Genomic DNA, 9,234 nt, shown 5'->3' on the forward strand with positions numbered 1-9,234 from the left:
TCACAATCCACAAATAATATTGATACCTCTAAAATGTGACATAGGAACCAATAGAAGATAATTTTGTCTTAAATGAAATGTAATGTACATATTAATCTGTTCAGATTTTTAGCACTTATTTCCAATTGTCTTCCAAAATAGTGTGTTCAGAACACATTTTTCTAAGTATTTTATTGGGGGCTCTTACATCTCATCACAATCCATACCTTCATCCATTGTGTCAAGTACATTTGTACATATGTTGCCATCATCGTTTTCAAAGCATTTTCTTTCTACTTGAGCTCCTGATATCAACTCCTCATTTTCCCCCTCCCTTCCCTGTCCACCCTCCCTCATGAACCCTTGATATGTTATAGATTATTATTTTCATATCTTACATCATTCTGTCACCCTTCACCCACTTTTCTATTGTTCATCTCCCTGGGCGGGGGTTATATGTTGATTCTTGTGATCCACTCCCCCTTTCTGCCCCCACCTTCCTCTTATCCTCTTGGTATCTCTATTCTCATTGTTGGCCTTGAGGGGTTTATCTATCCTGGATTCCCTGTATTGTGGGCTCTTATCTGTGGCAGTGTGCATGCTCTGGTCTAATCCAATTTGTAAGGTAGAATTGAGGTCATGATAGTGGGGGGAAGGAAGCATTAAAGAACTAGAGGAAAGTTGTGTGTTTCATCGGTGCTATACTTCACCCTGAGTTGCTCATCTCTTCCCTGTGACCCTTCTGTGAGTGGTTGCTCAATTATCTACAAATGGGCTTTGGGTCTCCACTCCACATCCCACCCCCACCCCCATTCACTTTGGGAATGCTTTTGTTCTGGGTCTTTGATGCCTGAAACCTGAACCCATCGGCACCTCATGATCACACAGGCTGGTGTGCTGCTTCCATGGTTTGTGCACTTATTAATATCTCTTCATGTCTGAGATGACATGAAGAGATATTAATAAGTGCAAAAACCAGGGAAAGCCAAACAAAACACAAAGGAAGTCAAAACCAATAAAACAAAACAACAACAACAACAACAAATAAAACAAAAACAAAATAACAACAAAAAGAAAGCCACTGACAAAATGGAAACGCCTATAAATAGTTCAAGATCTGTTTGTTGGCTTTTACATATGTTTTCCAGTCGAATCTGATGGGGTGCCACGCTCTGTCTCCAAAATCTATTTTTAGTATTCCGTGTGGATTTCATCACTTTGCTCCCCTTGCTGCTCTGTTGCATACCCTTAGTGCTTCGTCCCAGTGTGATGGGGCAAGATTGGGCACAATTCCCTCACTGTTTCTCCAGTGTTGTCCCCCATAGTGATATGGGTCAGTGAGCAATGTCATTCATGTCTCATGGTGGGGCCGGCCCTATGGTCCTCTCTGTGCGTTGTCTGCTCTGAGCAGGAATATCGTCCTCAGGGCTTGGTGGCCAGGATGTGCTCCACTCTCTCTCCATCCCTCTTCCTTTCTCCCGTGTGCTCTGATCAGATGTGCTCCTCTTGCCAAGCTGTAGCTTCAGTGCTGTCCTCTGAGGTGCATTCTTCTCGGGAGAAGGGGAGTGTCCACATAGTTGAGATTGGGGCCGACTCAGCAGACATCTCTATTGCTTCCCTGGTACATGCCAGTATGTTGTATTCACGCCTTGGTGCATTGGGTTAAAGCATGGTCTCTCTTTCCCTCTCCTGTGGAGATATAAACTATATCCACCCTTTGGGTGGGTTAGTGCCCTGCTCCCGACTCCACCTATATCTTTTTTTTTTTCTCTCTTTCTTTCTGCTCCTATTTAGTTGGATGCCATATGTATCCCTCAATTGTGTTTGGCCCCTGTCATAGTACCTGGACCTCACCCCAGAAAAATACATATATAGTAGCTTTTCCCTTATGCCCCATTTTTAAGCTTACCTAAGGGGACTCATATTGCACTTGTCCTTTTGTGCTTGGCTAACTTCACTTAGCATTATTTCCTCAAGTTCGTTCCATGTGGCAATGTACTTCATGCATTCATCGGTTCTTTTTAGGGATGCGTAGTACTCCATTGTATGTATGTACCACAGTTTCTTTAATCCATTCATCTGTTGATGGAAATTTGGGTTGTTTCCAACTCCTTGCAATTGTGAACTGTGCGCAATGAACATTGGAGCACAGATGTCTGGCCGTGGTTTCTTTCTTGCCTCTTCTGGGTAGATGCCCAGTAGGGGGATTGCTGGGTCATATGGTAACTCAATTTCCATCCATTTTAGATATTGCTAAATCAATTTCCATAGTGGCTGTATATACCTACAGGTCCACCAGGAGTGGATGAGAGTTCCTATCTCATCACAGCCCCTCCAAAACTTGTTGCTTTCTGATTTTTTTAAATCATTTTATTAGGGGTGGATACAACTCTTATCACCATCCATACATACATCAATTGTGTAAAGCACATTTGTATATTCATTGCCCTCATAATTCTCAAAACATTTGCTCTCCACTTAAGCCCCTGGCATCAGCTCCTAATTTTCCCCTCCCTCCCCGGTCTGCCCTCACTCATGAATCTTTGGTAATTTATAAATTATTATTTTATCATATCTTGCCCTGTCCGACATCTCCCTTCACCCACTTTTCTGTTGTCCATCCCCCAGGGAGGAGGTTACATGTAGATCCCTGTAATCGGTTCCCCCTTTCCAACCTACCCTCCCTCCACCCTCCCAGCATCACCACTCACACCACTGGTACTGAAGAGATCATCCACCCTGGATTCTCTGTGTTTCTGTTTCCTATCTGTACCAGTGTACATCCTCTGGTCTAGCCAGACTTGCAAGGTAAAATTGGAATCATGCTAGTGGGGGGTGGGAGTGGTGGTGGGAGAAAGCATTTAGGAACCAGGGGGAGTTGTATTTTTCATTGTTGCTACATCACACCCTGACTGGCTCATCTCCTCCTCGATACCCTTCTGTAAGGGTATGTCCAGTGGCCTAAAAATGGGCTTTGGGTCTCCACCCCACACTCCCCTCACCCTCATTCACTCTGATAAGATTTTTTGTTCTGATGATGCCTTATACCTGATCCCTTCAACACCTTGTGATCGCACAGGCTGGTGTGCTTCTTCCATGTGGGCTCCATTGCTTCTGAGCTAGATGACTGCCCGTTTACTCCCAAACCTTTAAGACCCCAGATGCTGTATCTTTTGATAGCCAGGCAGCATTAGCTTTCTTCACCACATTTGCGTATTCACCCACTTTGTCTTCAGCGGTTGCATCAGGAAGGTGAGCATCATGGAATGCCAATTTGATAGAAGAAAGTATTCTTGCATTGAGGGAGTACTTGAGTGAAGGCCCAATGTCCTTCTGCTTCCTTAATACTAAACCTATAAATATATGCACATAGATCTATTTCCCCATCCTCATATATAAATATATTTGCATATGTACATGCCTTTATCTAGACTTCTTGAATCGGGCTATCTTTGAGGGTGTTAGGTGGTATTTCATTGTTGTTTTAACTTACATTTCTCTTATGGCTAATGATCGCGAACATTTTTTGATATGTTTATTGGCTATTCGGATTTTTGCCCTTGTGAAACTTTCATTCAGGTCCTTTCCCCACCTCTACAGTGGACAATTAGATTTTTTCTTTTTTGGAAGCTAGCAGAGTATTGTAGATATTAGTAATAAGGCCTTGGTCTGATGTGTCATTGCTAAAGACGTTTTCCTAGTCCGTGGGTTCTCTTATTACTGTCTTGGTGAATTCTTTCAATGTACACAGGTGTTTTATTTTCAGTATATCCCACTTGTCATTTTTGTATTCCTCTGTATTGGTATCCTTCCCTATTTCCAATAGCCTATGTAATCCCTGTGCCAAGGTTCTCAGGTTTGTTCCAATTTCCTCATTAATGGCCCTAATAGTTTGGGGTTTTACTTCAAGGTCTGTGACTACCTTGAGTTTATTCTTGTGCGTGGAGTGAGGTAAGAGTCTTGCTTCATTTTTCTGCAGGTAGATATCCATTTTTTCCATCACCACTTATTGAAGAGGGCATCCGCTTACCATTTGATATTTTGGGGGCCCTTATCAAAAGTCAGTTGCCTGTATGCCGATGTTTTTATTTCTGGGTTTTCAGCTCTTTTCCATTGGTCTGAATATTTATCATTATACCAGTACCACACTGTTTTGACCACTGTGGCTGTATAATAGGTGCTAAAGTCAGCTGGAGCTAGCCCTCCCACTTTGTCCTTCTTCTTAAGGAGTTTTCTGCTAATTCTGGGCTTCTTCCTTCTCCATATGAAGTTGGTAATCAGTTTTTTCAGTTCTTTGAAGAAGGATCATGGTATTCATAGCGTGATAGCATTAAACTTATATAGTGCCTTGGGCAGAACTGACATTTTTACTGTATTGAATCTTTCAATCCATGAGCATGGGATGTTCTCCCATTTGTTGAGGTCACTCTTGGTTTCTTGTAATAGTGTCCTGTCGTTTTCCTTGTACAAATCTTTTGTTTTTTTAGTCTGGTATATCCCTAGAAATTTCAGTTTGTACATGGCTTTTGCAAAGGGTACTACCTTTTTAATCACCTCTTCTGTGATCTTGTCTGATGTGTATAGCAGTCCAATAGGCTTCTGTTTGTTGACCTTGTGCCCTGCCACTCTGCCATATTCCTCTACCGCTTCCAACACTCCACTTGTTGAGTTTTGGGGATTTTCAATATATAAAATCATAACATCTGCAAACAATAATAGTGTTGCCTCTTCCTTCCCCAGATAAATACATTTGATGTCTTTTCTTTGCCTTATGTTAACTAAAACCTCCAGTATGATGTTAAATAGGAGTGGGGACAAGGGCCATCCTGGGCTGGTCCCTTTTTTCAGTGGAATTATTTTCATCTTTTCTCTATTGATTACCACATTGGCTATTGGTTTTTCATACCTACATATAGCTTGTGTATATAGCTTTCTTATATTTTTCATATTTACCATATATACTCGTGTTTAAGCCGAGTTTTTCAGCACATTTTTAATGCAGTTGTGTGGTAAAATTAGGTGCCTCGACTGATATTTGGGTCAGCTTATACTCGAGTATATATGGTATATAGCTTGTATAATATTGAAGAATTTTCCTTCTATTCCTATCTTCTTGAGTGTCTTAAACAGGAATGGGTGTTGGATGTTGTCGAATGCTTTTTCCACATCTATTAATATTATCAGGTGGTTCCTTTAATTGTTCATTTCAATGTGGTGACTGATACTAATGGTTTTTCCTTTGTTGAACCAGCCCTGCATCCTTGGTATGAATCCCACTTGGTAATGATGAATTATTTGTTTTATATGCTTTTGTATTCTATTGGCCAGTATGTTGTTAAGGATTTTTGCATCGATGTTCATTAGGGATATTGGTCTGTAATTCTCAATTCTTGTGAGATCCTTGCCCGCTTTAGGTATCAGAGTTATACTAGCTTCATAGAAAAAGTTGGGGAGTTTTCTGTCTTTTTCTATGTTCTGGAAGAGTTTGTCTAGGATTTGGTGTCAGTTCTTCCCTGAAAGCTTGGTAGAATTCTCCAGTGAAGCCATCTGGCCCTGGAGATTTTTTTTGGTGGTAATCCCTTGATAACCTTGTCTATGTCTTCAATTGCTATGGGTCTGGTGAGATTCTTGACGTCCATCTGGGATAATCTAGGGAGGGATTGTTTTTCCAAATGTTTGTCCATGTCTTCCAACTTGTTGAATTCATTAGAGTACAGGCCTTCATAGTACTGTGTAATTATCCTTTTGATTTCATTAGGGTTCACTGTAATATACTCTGTTTCGACATTCATCTTTGCTATTGACATTTGTTCCATTTTTCTTTGATTAGGGTTACCAGTGGTCTACCAAGTCAGTTAATCCTTTCAAAGAATCAACTTAGCTGCATTATTTTTTTCCCATAGTTTTTTTTGTTTTTGCTCTCCTGTATCTCAGCCCTGATTTTTATTATTTCTTTCCTTTTGCTATTAGTAGGATTGCCCTATTGACTTCTGCTCTAATTGGTATAAGTTTTGTGCCAGCATATCAATCATAAGTCTCTCTTCCTTTTTTCATGTGTGCATGTATTGCTATCAAACTTCTTTTGATGGCTGCTTTTGCTATGCCCCAAAGGTTTTGGTACATCATATTTTCATTCTCCTTGGTTTCTAGTACTTCCTGATTTCATCTCTGAAATCAGGGCCAATACCCACTCCTTTTGCAATAGAGAGTTATTCATCCTCCAATTGTTTGCCCTTGCTTTCTTAATCATCCTTTTGTTGATTTCTAGCCTTATGGCATAGTGGTCAGAGAGAGAAATCTGTATAATCTCTATGTGCTTGAATTTACACGAGCAGAACATGTTTTATAAAGATTTATAACCCTTTTGGACTAATGAATACCTCTGTCAAGTCATGTCACAATGAATTATATTAGAATGAGTAAGAAGCATAAAGATTGAGTTGTCTTGTGAAATTAAAGGGTTTAACACTATTAGAAAAGTTGTATGGTAATAAAAATACACTTGAAAAATAGTTAGTGACATTTTGCCACATTTAAGCTGTTAGCTTTTCCCTTTCCTGGGGAGAATTGTCATTAAGAACTTAGTACTCTCTATTATTAATGGAGGATTGATTGACTGTGCTTGGCAGAAATGGATTGCTTAAAAAATGGATTATTTGCATATATATACATTTGCTAGTATGTATATAATATATCCATATGCATATACACATACATATTTATACATGCATATAGATTAGATTAAATTATTTAAATCCAGTGAAAACTAACTACAGTCTACTTGCTTGTTTCCTGCTTTGTTTTATTATTAAATTGCAAATATCTATTTGTATTTATTTTATACTAGATGGAAACCTTTTACTGAAGCTCATACAGCAGTGATTGCAACAATATATTGACAGGGAACTGTTAGACATTTAGGCCAGACTCAGAAGAAGACTTGGTACAAGAAAATAATTGCTGATGTCAGATGGTTCTTAAAGCAGAGAATACCAGAAATATGCTTACTGGTGTTTTATTGACTCTGCTGAGGCATTAGACTGTGTGTATCATAAAAAAATTATGAATATCCATGAGAAGATTAGAAATTCTAGGATACTTTTTTGTGCTCATGTAGAACTTGTGCATGGATCAAAAGGCAGGAAACAGAATAAGGGTATACTGCATGACTAAGAATCAGGAAGGTTTGTGTGTCAGGGGTATAACTCTTAACATATTTACTCAATCTCTATGTTGAACAAATCTTCAGAGACACTGGATTATATGAAGAATAAGGCATCAGTATTTGTTTATTAACAAGCTATGATATGCACTTGTCGAAAGTGAGGACTATTGAAGCACTTGCTGATGAAGATCAAGGATCACAGCTTTCAGTACTGGAATAAATCTCAATATAAAGAAGGCCAAAATCATTACAACTGGACCAGTATGTAACTTCATGATAAATGGAGAAACATTTGAAGTTGTCAAGGATTTCATCTTGCTGTTGTGGATTTAGCACAATCAATTCTCATGGAAACAGATGTCAAGAGATCACATTTGCACTGGGTAAATGTAGTACTGCTGAATATCTCCTTAAATGTTGAAACCCAACGATTACTTTAAGGACTAAGGTGCACCTGACCCAAGCCATGGTGTTTTTAGGTGCCTCCAATAAATGTGAAAATTGGATATTACTTGTGAAAGATTGAGGAAGAATCAATGCATTTGAATTATGTTGCTGGAAAAGGATATTGAAGTACCATTGACTGCCAAAAGAATAAACAAATTTGTCTTGGAAGATGTGTGCCCAAAAGGTTCCTTAGAGGCAAGGCTGGCAAAACTTTATGCCACATAATTTAGACATGTTGTCAGAGGAGACCAATTCCTGGAGAAACACGTCCTGCTTGGTAAAGTAGAGGGGCAGAGAAAAAGAGGAAGGCTCTCTATGAGATGGACTGACACAGTGGCTGCATCAATGGGCTGACACACGAGTAATTTTGAGGTTGGCCAAGCCTGATTAGTACTTCTGCTGTGCATAGGGTTGCTATGGGTCAGAACTGACCCCTGGCACCTAACCCTAACAACAAAAAGAAAAATAAGGCATGTATTGGCATTTTGTTCTTAAACTGATTAGGAGCTAAGAATTTTAGACAGGTAGGACTTTGAAAACTTATGCTTTATTCTTGTAATAGAAGTGGATTGTCATTATTGAATTATTCCCACATAAATATGAGTAGAGATATTGACTCTACTTGTAACTATGCCCTATTTTGAAATAGAGACTTTGTTTTGTTATGTTAGCCAGGTTAGAGCAGATAATTTTTGCTTTGTGAAAAAAGCAAACTAGACACAGAGACACAACATGGGATAGATAGACCCTAAGAAATATTAAGGAACATTAAGAAACACCTGGGCTCCTGACAAAACCATGTCATGAATTCAAACTTCTAGTCTCTTGAACAGTGAAAACATACATATAAACTAAGCACTTGTAATAGTGTTTTGTCATAGCATTGCCAGGTAACTAAGACAATACATCACAAATTTTCTATTTCAAAAATGAGAGGATTTCCTGCATGTCCTCGCAGCCACAGTGTACATTCTTCCAATCTTCCAAGGCAGCTTGATTATTTTAATTATTTCAGAGTATCATAACCAAAGTCTGTATCTATGCTATTCTAATCTTGTATATTTGAATTATCTTGAAAGCTTCTCTCAAATTGAGTGACGTGAATTCAAGATATATGGTTACACACACACACACACACTAAATTCACCCCCATTGAGTCGGTTCTTACTTACAGCAACCCTGTAGGATAGGAATTGTTCCAGTGGGCATCCTAAACTGTAACTTGTGAGCCAAGCTGAGGCCACAGAGGCTAAGGCAAGGAGATTATGCAGCAGGACAGATGAGCAGTGCTCAGACTATGAGACTGTGAGACAGAGCAACAGGGTGCTTCTGGCCCAATGAGAAGCAGAGGCCGCGAGACCAAGTTACTGAGAGGCTAAGGATAAGGGGTTTGACTGCTGTCTGAGGAAAAGTGTTGTTGTAGACCAATGACTGCATCCTGACTGTTTACTAATATTGGCTTGTGGCTACCTGTTAACCCTCCTCAATACTGATAATAAACCCCTTAGCCTTGAGGATTATCTGTGAGTTGTGCATGACCACTGCAACAAATGATCAAACCTAGCCATGAGAGGTATGGTTGGTCAGAACGGAGTCGAGAAGGCTGCAGAGTGAAGGCACACTGAACCCTGGCTTGTGGCAAT

The sequence above is a fragment of the Echinops telfairi genome, unplaced genomic scaffold, assembly GCF_000313985.2.
Source record: "Echinops telfairi isolate 266 unplaced genomic scaffold, ASM31398v2 ScPeMD7_3;HRSCAF=10, whole genome shotgun sequence".
NCBI lineage: Eukaryota > Metazoa > Chordata > Mammalia > Afrosoricida > Tenrecidae > Echinops > Echinops telfairi.